The following is a 14,653-nucleotide window of genomic DNA, read 5'->3' as shown; positions in this document are numbered from 1 at the left end:
AAAATGTTGAATTGACAAGATTTGGAAAATGCCTGCAGTTTTGCAGGGGAGGGAGAGCGTCTCTGACTGAGGTAACTTGGTGTCTTAGTCACCTTGTGCTGCTGTAACAGAAACACCTCAAGGGGGTGGCTTTAGCGAACAGAAGTTTGTTGTCTCACAGTTTAGAGGCAAGAGGACTGAATTCAGGGCCGTGGCTCTAAGAGAGGCTTCTCTCTGTCTGCTCTGGGGGAAAATCCTCCTCTCGTTCAGCTTCTCTTCATCCGTTCCTTGGTGATGTCCACATTTGTATCAGTCTTTCCCTGTTTGTGCTTCCTTGCTTCAGTGCCTAATCCACTCCTTTTATATCCAAAAGCAATTGCTTTAAGACACATGCTACACTGATACGGCCTCATTAACATATAAAGAAAACGCTTTTCCCAAATGGGATTACATCCACAGGTATAGGGGTTCAGAGTTACAACACATATTTTGGGGGATACAATTCAATCCACAGCACCCGGCTTGAGTGACCAGGTGAATGCGATGTTCTTCATTAATTTTAGGAAAAGGAGGAAGACCAGCTTGGGGATAGGGTACTCATCAGACATTGGATTGCAGTTCCCACCTGCCCATGGTTGGTGGGACCATGTGACTAGGCCATGTGACCAATGGGCAGGGAATAGAAGTGCCATGTATGATTTCCAGACCAAATATGTATATGCCGGTGTGAGGCCCTCCAGAGCTCTCTCTTCTGTCCAGCACTGTGACCCTTAAAATTCTAACTGGTGGCTGCTCTGATGGCCTGAGTCTTGAGTGACCAGAGTGAGCAGAGTGACTCCACCACCCCCATGCCAGCCCTCATGGCCATGAAGTGTGAATGAGAAATAGACTTTTTTTTTGTTATTGTTGAGAACATACACAGCAAAACATACACCAATTCAACAGCTTCTACATGCACGATTCAGTGACACTGATTACGTTCTTTAAGTTGTACAACCATTCCCACCATCTGTTTTTGTGTTGTCTCCCCCTCCGTTAACACAAACTCCCTTCCCCCTAAGGTTCCTATCTAATCTTTTGAGTTGCTGTCATTGCGTTGATCACATGTAGATAGTTCTTAAAAGAGCATAATGCTGAAGAGGTGCATTTTTTACTAGTTAAGTTCAACTATTGTTTAGTTTTAAGAAGTCTTCTGGGGATATTTTTGGTTTAAAGTTTAAATGTTATCTTAGGGCAATAGTTTCAGGGATTCATTCAGCCTCCTTGGCTTCAGAAAGTTTGGAGTCTGTAATGTGATTGATTAATTTTGTGTGGTCTTTCCAGCCATGGTCTTGTAACTCCCATTCAGGTGGTTGTGTGATAGGGTAATTGTGGCCTACCAGGGGGATTGGTCCCCCCACATGCCTATCAGTTTGTCATACTATGGGGACTTGCATGTTGCCGTGATGCTGGAAGCTATGCCACTGGTATTCAGATACCAGCGGGGTCACCCATGGCGGACAGGTTTCAGCTGAGCTTCCAGACTAAAACAAACTAGGAAGAGGGATCCTGTAGTCTACTTCTGAAAAGAATTAGCCAGTGAAAACCTTATGAATAGCAGCAAAACATTGTGTGATGTAGTGCTGGAAGATGAGCCCCCCCAGGTTGGAAGGCACTCAAAAGACAACTGGGGAGGTGCTGCCTCCTCGAAGTAGAGTGGACCTTAATGCTGTGGATGGAGTCAAGCTTTCAGGACCTTCAATTGCTGATGTGGCATGACTTGAAATAAGAAGAAACAGTTACAAACATCCATTAATAATTGGAACCTGGGATGTACAAAGTATGAATCTAGGAAAATTGGAAATCATCAAAACGAAATGGAATGCATAAACATCATTATCATAGGCATTAGTGAGCTGAAATGGATTGGTATTGGCTATTTTGAATCAGACAATCATATGGTCTACTATGACAGGAATGACAACTTGAACAGGAATGGCATTGCATTCATTCATCGTCAAAAAGAACATTTCAAGATCTATCCTGAAGTACAATGCTGTCAGTGATAGTATAATATCCATCCACCCAGAACACCAGTTACTATGACTATTATTCAAATGTATGCACCAACAGCGAAGGCCAAAGATGAAGAAATTAGAGATTTTCACCAGCTTCTGCAGTCTGAAATTGATGGAACATGCAATCGGGGTGCATTGATAATTACTGGTGATTGGAATGCAAAAGTTGAAAACGAAGAAGAATCGGTAGTTGGAAAATATGACCTTGGTGATAGAAATGATGCCAGAGATCGCATGGTAGGATTTTGCAAGACCAACAACTTCTTCACTACAAATACCTTTTTTCACCAACATAAACAGCGACTATACACATGGATTTCACCAGATGGAATACACAGGAATAAAATCAACTACATCTGTGGAAAGAGATGATGGAAAAGCTCGATATCATCAGCCAGAACAAGGCCAGAGGCCAACTATGGAACAGACCATCAATTGCTCATATGCAAGTTCAAGTTGAAACTGAAGAAAATTAAAACAAGTCCATAAAAGCCAAAGTACGACCATGAGTATATCCCACCTGAATTTAGAGAACATCTCAAGAATGGATTTCACGCATTGAACACTAATGACCAAAGACTAGACGAGTTGTGGAATGATATCAAAGACCGCATTCATGAAGAAAGCAAGAGGTCATTAAAAAGATAGGAAAGAAAGAAAAGACCAAAATGGATGTCAGAAGAGATACTGAAACTTGCTCTTGAACGTTAAGCAGCTAAAGCGAAAGGAAGAAATGATGAAGTCAAAGAGCTGAACAGAAGATTTCAAGGGGTGGCTCGAGAAGACAAAGTAAAGTATTATACACGTGCAAAGAGCTGGAACTAGAAAACCAGAAGGGAAGAATACACACCATGTTTCTCGAGCTGAAAGAACTGAAGAAAAAATTCAAGTCTTGAGTTGTAATAGTGAAGGATTTTATGGGGAAAATATTAAACGACACAGGAAGCATCAAAAGAAGATGGAAGGAATACACAGAGTCACTATACCAAAAAGAATTGGTTGACATTCACCCATTTCAAGAAGTAGCACATGATCAGGAACTGATGGTGCTGAAGGAAGAAGTCCAAGATGCACTGAAGGCATTAACAAAAAACAAGGCTCCAGGAACTGATGTAATATCAATTGAGATGTTTCAACAAGTGGATGCAGCACTGGAAGTGCTCACTCGTCTATGCCAAGAAATTTGGAAGAGAGCTACCTGGCCAACTGACTGGAAGAGATCCATATTTATGCCTATTTCAAAGAAAGGTGATCCAACTGAATGCAGAAATTATCAAATAATATCACTAATATCACACGCAAGCAGAATTTTGCTGAAGATCCTTCAAAAGTGGCTGCAGCAGTATATCAACAGGGAACTGCCAGAAATTCAGGCCAGAGTCAGAAGACGTGGAACCAGGGATAGCATTGCTAATGTCAGATGGATCCTGGCTGAAAGCAGAGAACACCAGAAGGATGTTTACTTGTGTTTTATGGACCATGCAAAGGTATTTGACTGTGTGGATCATAACAAACTATGGATAACACTGCGAAGAATGGGAATTCCAGAACACTTAGATCGTGCTCTTGAGGAACCTGTACAAAGATCAAGAGGCAGTTGTTTGGACAAAATGAGGGGATACTGCATGTTTTAAAGACAGGAAAGATGTGTGTCAGGGTTGTATCCTTTCACCATACCTATTCAATCTCTATGCTGAGCAAATAATCCGAGAAGCTGGACTATATGAAGATGAATGGGGCATCAGGATTGGAGGAAGGTTCATTGACAACCTGGGTTATGCAGATGACACAACCTTGCTTGCTGAAAGTGAAGAGGACTTGAAGCACTTGCTGATGAAGATCAAAGACCACAGCCTTCAGTATGGATTGCACCTCAATGTCAGGAAAACAAAAATCCTCACAACTGGACCAGTAAGCAACATCATGATAAATGGAGAAAAGACTGAATTTGTCAAGGATTTCATTTTACTTGGATCCACAATCAACAGCCATGGAAGAAGCAGTCAAGAAATCAAAAGACGCATTGCATTGAGCAAATCTGCTGCAAAGGATCTCTTTAAAGTGTTGAAAAGCAAAGTAGTCACCTTGAGGACCAAGGTGCGCCTGACCCAAGGCATGGTATTTTCAATCACATCATATACATTTGAAAGCTGGACAATGAATAAGGAAGACTGAAGAAGAAATGACCCCTTTGAATTGCGGTGTTGATGAAGAATATTGAATATACCATGGACTGCCAAAAGAATGAACAAATCTGTCTTATAAGAAGTACAATCAGAATGCTCCTTAGAAGTAAGGATGGTAAGATTTTGGACATGTTGTCAGGAGGGATCAGTCCTTGAAGAAGGATGTTATGCTTGGTAAAGTACAGGGTCAGCAGAAAAGAAGACCCTCAACAAGATGGATTGACACAGTGGCTACACAATGGTCTTAAGCATAACAACAATTGTGAGCATGGTGCAGGACTGGGCAGTGTTTTGTTCCGTGGTATATAGGGTCACTATGAGTTGGAACTGACTGAATGGTGCCTAACAACAACAACAACAAAGGCATTGGTCAGTTTTTCCTTAAAAGACAACCAATTCCAAAGCAGAGGAGGAGTCCACCACCTTCAAGTAAGGAAAGACAAGCAGGAGAGAAGCAGCAGCAGGTGATGGTGTGGTGGGCTTCCCGGCCCCTGGAGGAAGAAAGCTGAATGCCTTTGGGTAGAGACCGAGGGCAAGGGAGAGGCATGCCTGTGAGCACAGCTGGGGAGAGGCTGTCCTGATGGAAGAACTGTACCCTGTGTGTTCCTGAGCCTGAACTGTAACTGTTGCTTCACCAATAAACCCCATAATGGTGAGTGTGGTCTCTGAGTTCTGTGTGACCATTGCAATGAATAATCGAACCCAGCAGAGAAATGGAGATTTTTGTGGGAAGGATAGTTAGTGTCAGAAGTAGGAAAGATGGTGAAGAGAGGAGGTGTGTCTAACCTCCACCTCATAGGAATCACCCTTGGGCTGCTTATCTTGGTTCTCCTTCCCCTTGTGGGATTGAAGGAGGTCAGGCACCTCCCCTATGCTGTGTTTACACAGTCCATGAGAATTTGAGATTCTGTTCTGCATTTTCACCTTTTGATTAGGATTCTATAGAATCTTTGATCAAAATGTTTGGTCATGGAAGTCGGGCACCATCCAGTTCTTCTGGTCTCATGGCAAAGGAGGCAGTTGTTCGTGGAAGCAATTAACCACACATTCCACATCCTCTTCCTATTCCTGACTCTCCTTCTGTTGCTTCCAGACAAATAGAGACCAATCATCATGCCTTGGATGGCCCTTTGCAAGCTTTTAAGACCCCAGACACTACACAATGAACTAGGAGAACAGAAGCACTAAACATGGTATTAGGCCAATTAACTGGGATATCCCATGAAACCATGACCCTAAACCTCCAAATCAAGGAACAAAATTTCATGTGGTATTCGGTTGTACAAAAGCAACCTCAGCAGCCACCTTCTCTCTCTTTTTTTTTTCAGTCATTTTTGTAACTATATCTATCATACAACTTTTGCCAACTCAACTTTTTACAGAGATACAACTTACTGACAGCAATTACAACAATCGGCTGTGTAACTACAATTCTTCCATCACTGTTTACTCCCCCTTTTCCCCTTCTTCCCATCCCTGGTTGTTGTTAGGTGCTGTCAAGCTGGTTCTGACTCACAGCGACCCTATGCACAACAGAAGAAAACACTGCCCGGTCCTGCAGCATCCTCACAATTGTTGGTATGCTTGAGCCCATTGTTGTAGCCACTGTGTCAATCCATCTTGTTGAGGGTCTTCCTCTTTTTCTCTGACCCTCTCTCTACTTTACCAAGCATGATGTCCTTCTCCAGGGACTGATCCCTCCTGATAACATATCCAAAGTATGTGAGACGTAGTCTCGCCACCTTTGCTTCTAAGGAGCATTCTGGTTATACTTCTTCCAAGACAGACTTGTTCGTTCTTTTGGCAGTCCATGGTATATTCAATATTCTTTGCCAACACAATTCAAAGGCGTCAATTTTTCTTCGGTCTTCCTTATTCATTGTCCAGTTTTGCATGCATACGAGGCGATTGAAAACACCATGGTCTAGGTCAGGTGCACCTTAGTCCTCAAGGTGACATCTTTGCTTTTCAACACTTTAAAGAGGTCTTTTGCAGTCAAGTTGTGCAATGCAATGCATCTTCTGATTTCTTAACTGCTGCATCCGTGGCTGTTGATTGTGGGTCCAAGTAACATGCAATCCTTGACAACTTCAATCTTTTCTCCATTTATCATGATGTTGCTTATTGGTCCAGTTGTAAGGATTTTTGTTTTATGTTCAACTGTAATTCATACTGAAGGCTGTGGTCTTTGATCTTCATCAGCAAGTCCTTCAAGTCTTCTTTACTTTCAGCAACCAAGGTTGTTGTCATCTGCATAATCCAGATTGTTAATGAGTCTTCCTCCAACCCTGATGCCCCACTTTTTTTTCATATAGTCCAGCTTCTTGGATTATTTGCTCAGCATACAGATTAAAAAAAAAAAAATTAGATACAGTGAAAGGATACAACCCTGACACACACCTTTCCTGACTTTAAACAATGCAATATCTCCTTGTTCTGTTCAAATGACTGCCTCTTGATCTATATACAGATTCCTCATGAACACAAGTAAGTGTTCTGGAATTCCCATTCTTCCCCATGTTATCCATAGTTTGTTATGATCCACACAGTTGAATGCCTTTGCATAGCCAATAAAACACAGGTAAACATCTTTCTGGTATTCTCTGCTTTCAGCCAGGATCCATCTGACAGCAGCAATGATAACCCTGGTTCCACGTCCTCTTTTGAATCTGGCTTGAATTTCTGGAAGTTCTCCGTTGATGCACTAGTGCAGCTGCTTTTGAATAATCTTCAGCAAAATTTTACTTGTATGTGATATTAATGATATTGTTCAATAACTTCCACATTTGGTTGGATTACCTTTCTTTGGAATAGGCATAGATATGAATCCCTTCCTGTTGGTTGGCTAGGTAACCGTCTTCCAAATTTCTTGGCATAGACGAATGAGCACTTGCAGCGCTGCATCTGTTTGTTGAGACATCTCAAATGATATTTCTTCAATTCCTGGAGCCTTGTTTTACGCCAGTGACTTCAGTGTAGCTTGGACCCTTCCTTCAGTACTATCGGTTCCTGATCATATGTTACCTTCTGAAATGGTTGTATGTTGACCAATTCTTTTTGGTACAGTGACTGTATGTATTTCTTCCATCTTCTTTTGATGCCCTGCATTGTTTGATACTTTCCTTGTAGAATCCTTCAATATTGCAAATCGAAGCTTGAATTTTTTCTTCATTTCTTTCAGCTTGAGAAATGCCAGCTGTGTTTTTCCCTTTTGGTTTTCTGTCTCCAGGTGCTTGTGCATGTCATTGTAATACTTTACTTTGTCTTCTTGAGCCACCCTTTGGAATCTTCTGTTCAGCTCTTTTACTTCATCATTTCTCCCATTTGCTTTAGCTACTCGACGTTTAAAAGAAAGTTTCAGCGTCTCTTCGGACATTCATTTTGCCCTTTTCTTTCTTTCCCGTCTTTTTAATGACCTCTTGCTTTCTTCATGTATGATGTCCTTGACGTCATGCCACAACTTGTCTGGTCTTTGGTCATTAGTGTTCATTGCGTCAAACCTATTCTTGAGATGGTCTCTAAATTCTTATATATATGTATGTATTGAGGTAAGATTCATAAAACATAAAATTAACCATTTTAAAGTGTACAATTCAATCAGTTATGTCTTGCCACCCTCACCCTCCATCTCCTTGGGAAATTGTTGTTAGGTGCCTTTGAGATGAGTTCCTGAGGTGACAGAGTAGAACCACCCCACAGGGTTTTCTAGGCTGTAAGCTTGGTAAAGTAGAGGGCCAGCAAAAAAGAGGAAGGCCTCAAAGAGATAGACTGACACAGTAGCTGCAACAATGGGCTCAGACATGGCAACGATTGTGAGGATGGTGCAGGACTGGGCAATGTTTCATTCTATTGTACAAGGGGTCATTATAAGTCAGAGCTGACTGGACTGCACCTAAAAAAAAAAAACAGTCTTTACAGGAGTAGATTGCCAGGTCCTTCTGAAGTACAGAAGCTAGGTAGGTTTGAACCACCAACCTTCAGGTTAGCAGTTGAGCTTTTAACCATTGCACCAACAGGGACCCTTCCTTGGGAGATAGTGATTATTGTTACTCCTTACTCAAAGAGAAGAACTCCAAGGTTCAGAGAGGTTGACTGATGTAATCAAGGTCATCCATCCAGTAGGAGGCAGTGGACCCAAGGACTCATTGGCTTTACAACCTTTGTGTGACCCTTTCAGGTCCCATGTGGTCCAAACAGTTAAGTGCTTGGCTGTTAGCTGAAAGGTTGGGGTTTGTATCCACCCAGAGGTGTCTAGGAGAAAAGGGCTAGTGGTCTCCTTCTGAAAGATCACAGCCATTGAGTACCCTATGAAGCACATGGGTCTCTGTGAGTTGGAACTATTCCATGGCAACTGTTTTTTTTTGGTGACCTTTTTACTCTAGGAGGAGTCCCTGGTGGTGCAAAAGGTTAACACACTCAGCTGCTAACCCAAAGGCTGGAGGTTCAAGTCCACCCAGAGGTACCTCAGAAGAAAGGCCTGGTGATCTACTTCTGAAAATTCAGCCATTGAAAACCCCATGGAGCGCAGTTCTACTCTGACACACGTGGGGTCGCCATGAGTCAGAATCCATGTGACAGCAGCCAGTGCTGGGTCACTAAGGGCTGCTTCTCTCTGAGGCTTCCTAAGTAATTACACACGGCTGTGAGGCTGAGGGTGTGGCTTCTCAAGTAAGGCCGAGGCTTAGGGAGAAGGCCTCATGACCCCACCCTGCCAGTGCCCGCTTCCTCCAGGAAGACTTCCTCGGCCCCTAACGGCAACTTTTCCCATTGCAGCTAGAATCTCGTGCTGTGATTTTGCTCACGTGTGTGTGGAGAATGGCAGCTGTCTCTTCTCATGTCTGGCCCGTGCCCTGCCTGGCACTGGGAAGGGCTTCATGAAAGCAGAGCTGATCTCTTTAGAAGTCTTGCCAGGGCCTGCCTGTCTGCCTAGAGACCAAGTTTTAGAGGGACTTTAGAGGCTTCCCAGGGGTCGGTCTGTGCGCGGGTTTTTGAAATGCTTTGGGAGGCTTTGCAAAGCCCTGGAAACTTTCCTTTCCCACCAGCTGGGAGCTCAGGATAGGAGCAGTGGGTATGTCTGGCTGGGCCCAGAGCAGGAGGTCAGAAGGAGGTGGGAATGTGCAGGATCCCTGCGTAGGAAGGACTGCAATGATCGGACTCCGGCCCCAGGAGGGCAGCACAGGCTTCTCATTGTTCCGCCCCCTTGGCTTCTCATTCTGGCTGAGCAGGAGGGCTGGGAAGGCTGAGTGAGGCACCAGCTTTGGGAGAAGGGTGGAGGCTGCAGGCTCCCCCCACTCCCAAACTACCACACTCTCAGTCAACAACCTTATGGGGAACTCTGGGTATGCAGAGCCGCTGAGAGGTGGGAGGGATTCCGAATTTGGAGCCAGGAGATCTAGGTGTCTTCCTCAGTCCAGCTACTGATTCACTGGGTCTGTTTCTCCCTCTGTTTCTGTAGCTGTAAACAGCTGAGACTGGTGTGGGAGTCAAAGGAAATCACGGAGGATAAATAAATAAGGAAATCAGAATGACAAGGCAATAATTTTAATGGCTAAGGTGGATCGAGCCCTTATTGCATGACTGTGCTTCCACTTCTCATTGCCTGCTTACACCAACCATGAGAGTGGGCCATTAGTGCTGGTCACCAAATATTTCTGGCTCTCCAGCTCTGGACACATGGTAGGGTTATACCTTCCTGCTTCCTTGTGATGGGTAGGGCCATGCAGTTAGTTCTGGTCCATTAGTTGAGAGCAGAAGTGAGTTCAGTCCGATGCATTTAATAGCCAGTGCACGATTCGCTACTCTCTCCTTCCCTCTGCCACAGTGACAGCAATGCTCCGGAAGGTGGCTGCTTCCTCAGCCTGGGTCCCTCAGCGAAGATGGCATGGAGCAGAGCCCCACCTGACCCGAATCATAACGGACATGGGGCACGACTGAGAAATAAACCTTTGTTGTCATGAGCCACTGGAATTTTGGAGTTATTTGTTAGGGCAGCATAACTTAACCCATCCTGACTGATACAATCCCCATTTTACAGATGAGGAAACTAGAGCTCAGAGAAATTAAGTGATTTTTTCAAAACCACACAGCTGGAACAAAATTAGGCTTGAGAGACTCCATAGCCTGTGTCACTTGTTTGGGAGGCCACCACAATGGCGTTTGCTTGGGTTGGGGTTGCTGTCCTCTGAGGTCCCTTCCAGGCCCATCTATCTTTCCTTTGGTGGGACAGAAGGATGTGTAGACAGAAGGAGGCCATTGTCACTTTGGACCACTAGAGGGCAGCTGAACCCTGGCCTGTATGTAGTTCCTGGGCAGGCAGTGTTCTCCAAGCTACTCCATGGTGGAGAGAGCTGGGCAGAGGGGAAGGGGATGTGGAGATGAACAAGACTCAGCTCTCAAGACCCTAACAGCCTGGCAGGGGAGCGAGATGGAAAATTCTAGACCTTCAAGCTAGAAAGGACCACATGAGGGCATCTGGTCCATATTTGATACGGCACTTGAGGCCCTGAAGGGCACATGCCCTGATGGAAGCTGTACTTGAGTCACTGGTCAAAGTAGGGAGGGAAACCAGGACCCTGCCCTCAGCTCAAGGCTTCATCTCACAGAAATAATGCCGTCCAGTGAGGTGGGTCCTATAAAGGCTTCTACCCTCCCGCACCCCAAGCTGCCCAGGCAGAACCCTCCCATAGCTACCTCTGTTCTTCCTCGAGTCGGGCTGGGCCTCAGGGCCTCAGTGAAGGAGAAGAGGGGGAAGAACTCCAGACAGTTTCCCTCCCCCGCCCACTGGGACCTCCTGCAGGTTGTCTTGGTAACCAGAGTACAGCCAAGTTTGAAAGCCTAAAGCTTGAGGGGGAGAGAATGGAGGAGAAGAGGGGAGGGTCACGGTCACCATTTATTCAGTAATTTCATTGATTCATTCATTGTACAGAAACTACTAAGGAAGGCCGATTCTTGCCAGGGCCTGGGACCCAGAGGAGACTAAAATACAGGCCTCCGGAACCGAGCTGTCCAATAGGGTAGCCACAAAAGAAGATGAAACCAAATTAAAAAATTCAGCCCTTCGGTCACTGCAGCCACATTGTAAGTGCTCAGTAGCTGCCTGTGGCTAACGTTTCCATTATCGCAGAAAGTTCTTTTGGGCACTCGGCCCCCAGAAGCTCATGTGCTAACGACAGCAATGCACAGGGAAGTAGCCCCCACACAGGTGCAATGGCTGCAGTTCCTCACCTGTGGAGAGCAGGTGACGGGTGATGATGAAAGGAGACGTGCGGAGAGTGCCGAGCCTAGATCCTGGCTCAGGGTGAGTGTTTGGAGGATGGCATCACCTTTGCTGCCATGTTATATTTACTGTTTACATGTCCATCTTCCCTGGCACAGTGCCTGGCACAGAGTAGGTGCTCAGTAAACAGAAGTTGATCTCCTCATTGACATGATTATTGCTGTTGCCATGACAGAGGTGGCCCAGGGGCCACTGAGAGCCCTCGGTGCTGGGTGGCCTGTGGGTCTCTTAAAAGGCAGGCCTGGGGCTGAGTCATCTTCCCAACTCTGGGGCCTTAGTACAGGGTCCCACTAGGTGAGCTGCACGGGCTTAGGAAAGAGTTGTTGAAGGGAGCCTACCCAAGCACCAACCTCCAGGAAAAACCCCAGGAGGGTGGGCAGGATACCCTCAGGGTCACGACACTAAACTGGGCATGGGGAATGCAGAGGGAAAGCAGAAGTGAGGTTGCTGCTTAGACCCCCAGAGTGAGGCCAGGTTTGGAGCAACCCTGATCTTATTAGATGCGTCTCTCAGAGGTCAGTCTCGGGGAGACAGCAGACTGGGGGAGGGCAGGCAACCAGGCACCACCCCCCAGGTGGCCTTGCTCCAGGGCAGCCAGCCTGGCCACCGTGAGCCTCCCAGGCCCTTTAGGATTCCAGAGGCTCAGAGCAGTCATTCACTGCCGCCCACTCCTGAGAAGCCAGCCCCTCCTGGCCCCAGAGCCCAGCCCAGCCTAGGCCATGGCCTTGGCTGAGAAGGGATGAAGCTGGTGGGACAAGTCAGGAGAGGGCTGAGCCCAAGGCCTGGGGACTGTGGCCTGGGGGCTGAGTGGGAGCCCATGAGGGGAGCAGAGAGACGAGACCCCTGAGCTAGTCATCATGGCCAAACTCTCGGTGCAGAGGAGGTGAGGTGACCCAGCTACTCAGACCCAGGACCATCAGACCCTTCTTGCTCTCTGATCAAGGTAGGTGGGTATTTGTGTGTGTGTGTGTGTGCGCGCGTGCGTGTGTGTGTGTGTGTGTAGAGGGGTCAGAACTGAGCGATCAAGGGGGGTGGCTCGAGAGGGGATGGGGCTCTGGTGACGTCAGAACAAACAGATCTCAGAAATCCTGCCCCCGGCTCACTCTCTAAGGAGCACTGGTGGCGCAGTGATTAAAGCTTTGGCTGCCAACTGAAAGGTTGGTTATTCAAACCCACCAGCCACTCTGCAGGAGAAAGATGTGGCAGTCTACTTCCAGAAAGTTTTACAGCCTTGAAACCCTGTGGGGCAGTTCTCCTCTGTCCTATAGGGTCACTATGAGTTGGAATTGACTCACTGGCCAACAACAAGAAGCCCACTCTCTGTGTGGGCATGCACACCGAGTGCAGGTGTCTTGTTAAGTGCAGGGAACCATGTGTACCCAGGTATACATGGTTGTGAATAGTGAGGAGGAGAGTGGGGCTGCAGGGATGTGCTGAGTAGGGAGGGGATAGAAGCAGGAATAGCCTGGGGTGCACATATATGGCTGGACACATTTGAGGGGCTGGGGTACCACTGTGAGGTATGGTAAAGTCTCTCCCACCCCAGTTTTCTGCCCCTCTGTCCCTGCCCCAGATCTCAGGGACCTAGCTATGAGATTGGTTGCCTCCTCCTACACCCTGAGCCCCTTACATTCAGATCTAGCCCCTCTTGCAGGCCTGGGCCTGCCCCCCAAGCCTCTTGGCCCAGCCTGCTGTGTTGAAAGCAACAGAAATAGCCTTGTTCCAGAGGGCAAGTCAGATGGAGCTCAGAGTGGGCAGCAGCCAGCCATCCGGGGGTCCTGGAGCCCACCCAGGGAATGGCCCATCCTCCCCAAGGACCAAGTCAGAGACCTCTGCCCCACTCCTGCCTCCAGGGGGCGCTCTTGCTCCTACGCCCTGCCCTGTGCAGCTCTCTCTACCCCTCCCCAACCACCTCCACAGCTCACAGAGCATTTCAACAGCATCCTCACGGGCCCTCTGGCCTCTATCACACTGCCTCTGAGTGACTGTCTGCACCCACAGATGTGACAGGCCTCGGTGATGCTCATGCCCTGGGTCCTTATCCACAGCCTCATCCCCCCACATCCCCAGATACAGCCCAGGAGCCCCATGTTGGATTACCAGAAAGGTACCACACTTTCCCACCTTTGCGCCTTCTGTGTGAATTACCCTAGCCCCAGAGGTGGCCTCCCTCCTTTGACACCACAGGCTGATGGGGAGTCCCATCTACTTCCTTGCCTGGCACCCTTGGGGATAGCAGGCTCCCCAAGGGCAGGGATGATATTATTCACTGGACAAGTCTCCTTCTGTGAATACCTGCTACTTCTCCACTTCTAGGCTTCACCTGCTCCAGGGCTTCCAGCTCCAGCTCTGGCCCAGCCCCACTCCCTTCCACATTCTGGGCCGGAGCCCCAGACCCAGACCCGATGGCCAAGCCTCCTGCCCAGACACCTGAACTCCTATTTTAGCTGCCGTGGGTGTGGACCTGGAGCCCTTCAGCCCCTTCTAGAGGCAGAGGCAGAGGCAGAGGCAGAGGCAGAGGCAGAGGCAGAGGCAGAGGCAGAGGCAGAGGCAGAGGCAGAGGCAGAGGCAGAGGCAGAGGCAGAGGCAGAGGCAGAGGCAGAGGCAGAGGCAGAGGCAGAGGCAGAGGCAGAGGCAGAGGCAGATAGCGCTCCAGTAACAACCGCCCTTCTCTGGGTTTCCGACCTGTGAGGAGTTGTCTACAGAGAGAGGGGCCACACATAGGACCAGGCAAAGGGAAAAGTAGAGTCCCCCTTGAGTTCCCTCATGCTGGAGGCAGCCGATTCCACCCATTGTTGGAAAGTTCTTCTACAGTCATCTGAGCGGTAGCTGGGGAGGTGTATGGTGTGTAAGAGGCCCATGTGGAAAGTGGTGTGGGTATGTAGCCGGTGGGAGCCGAAGGACTGTAGAAGGCACACATACACTCCACTAAGGACCTCGTTGTTATCAGGTACCTGTGGAGTCAATTTTTGACTCGTACTAATCCCATATGATAGAGTAGAACAGCCCCATAAGGTTTTCTAGGCTGTGACCTTCATGGCAGCAGATTGCCAGGTCTTTCTCCTGTGGAGTTGCTGAGTGGGTTTGAACTAGCAATCTTTCGGTTAGCACCCAAGCCCTTGACAGTTGCACCATCAGGGCTCTCACTAAGAACA

Source organism: Loxodonta africana, chromosome 4 (assembly GCF_030014295.1).
Source record: "Loxodonta africana isolate mLoxAfr1 chromosome 4, mLoxAfr1.hap2, whole genome shotgun sequence".
NCBI classification, from domain to species: Eukaryota; Metazoa; Chordata; class Mammalia; order Proboscidea; family Elephantidae; genus Loxodonta; species Loxodonta africana.
The sequence above is the reverse complement of the archived record's forward strand: the minus strand, read 5'-3'. Positions refer to the sequence as shown.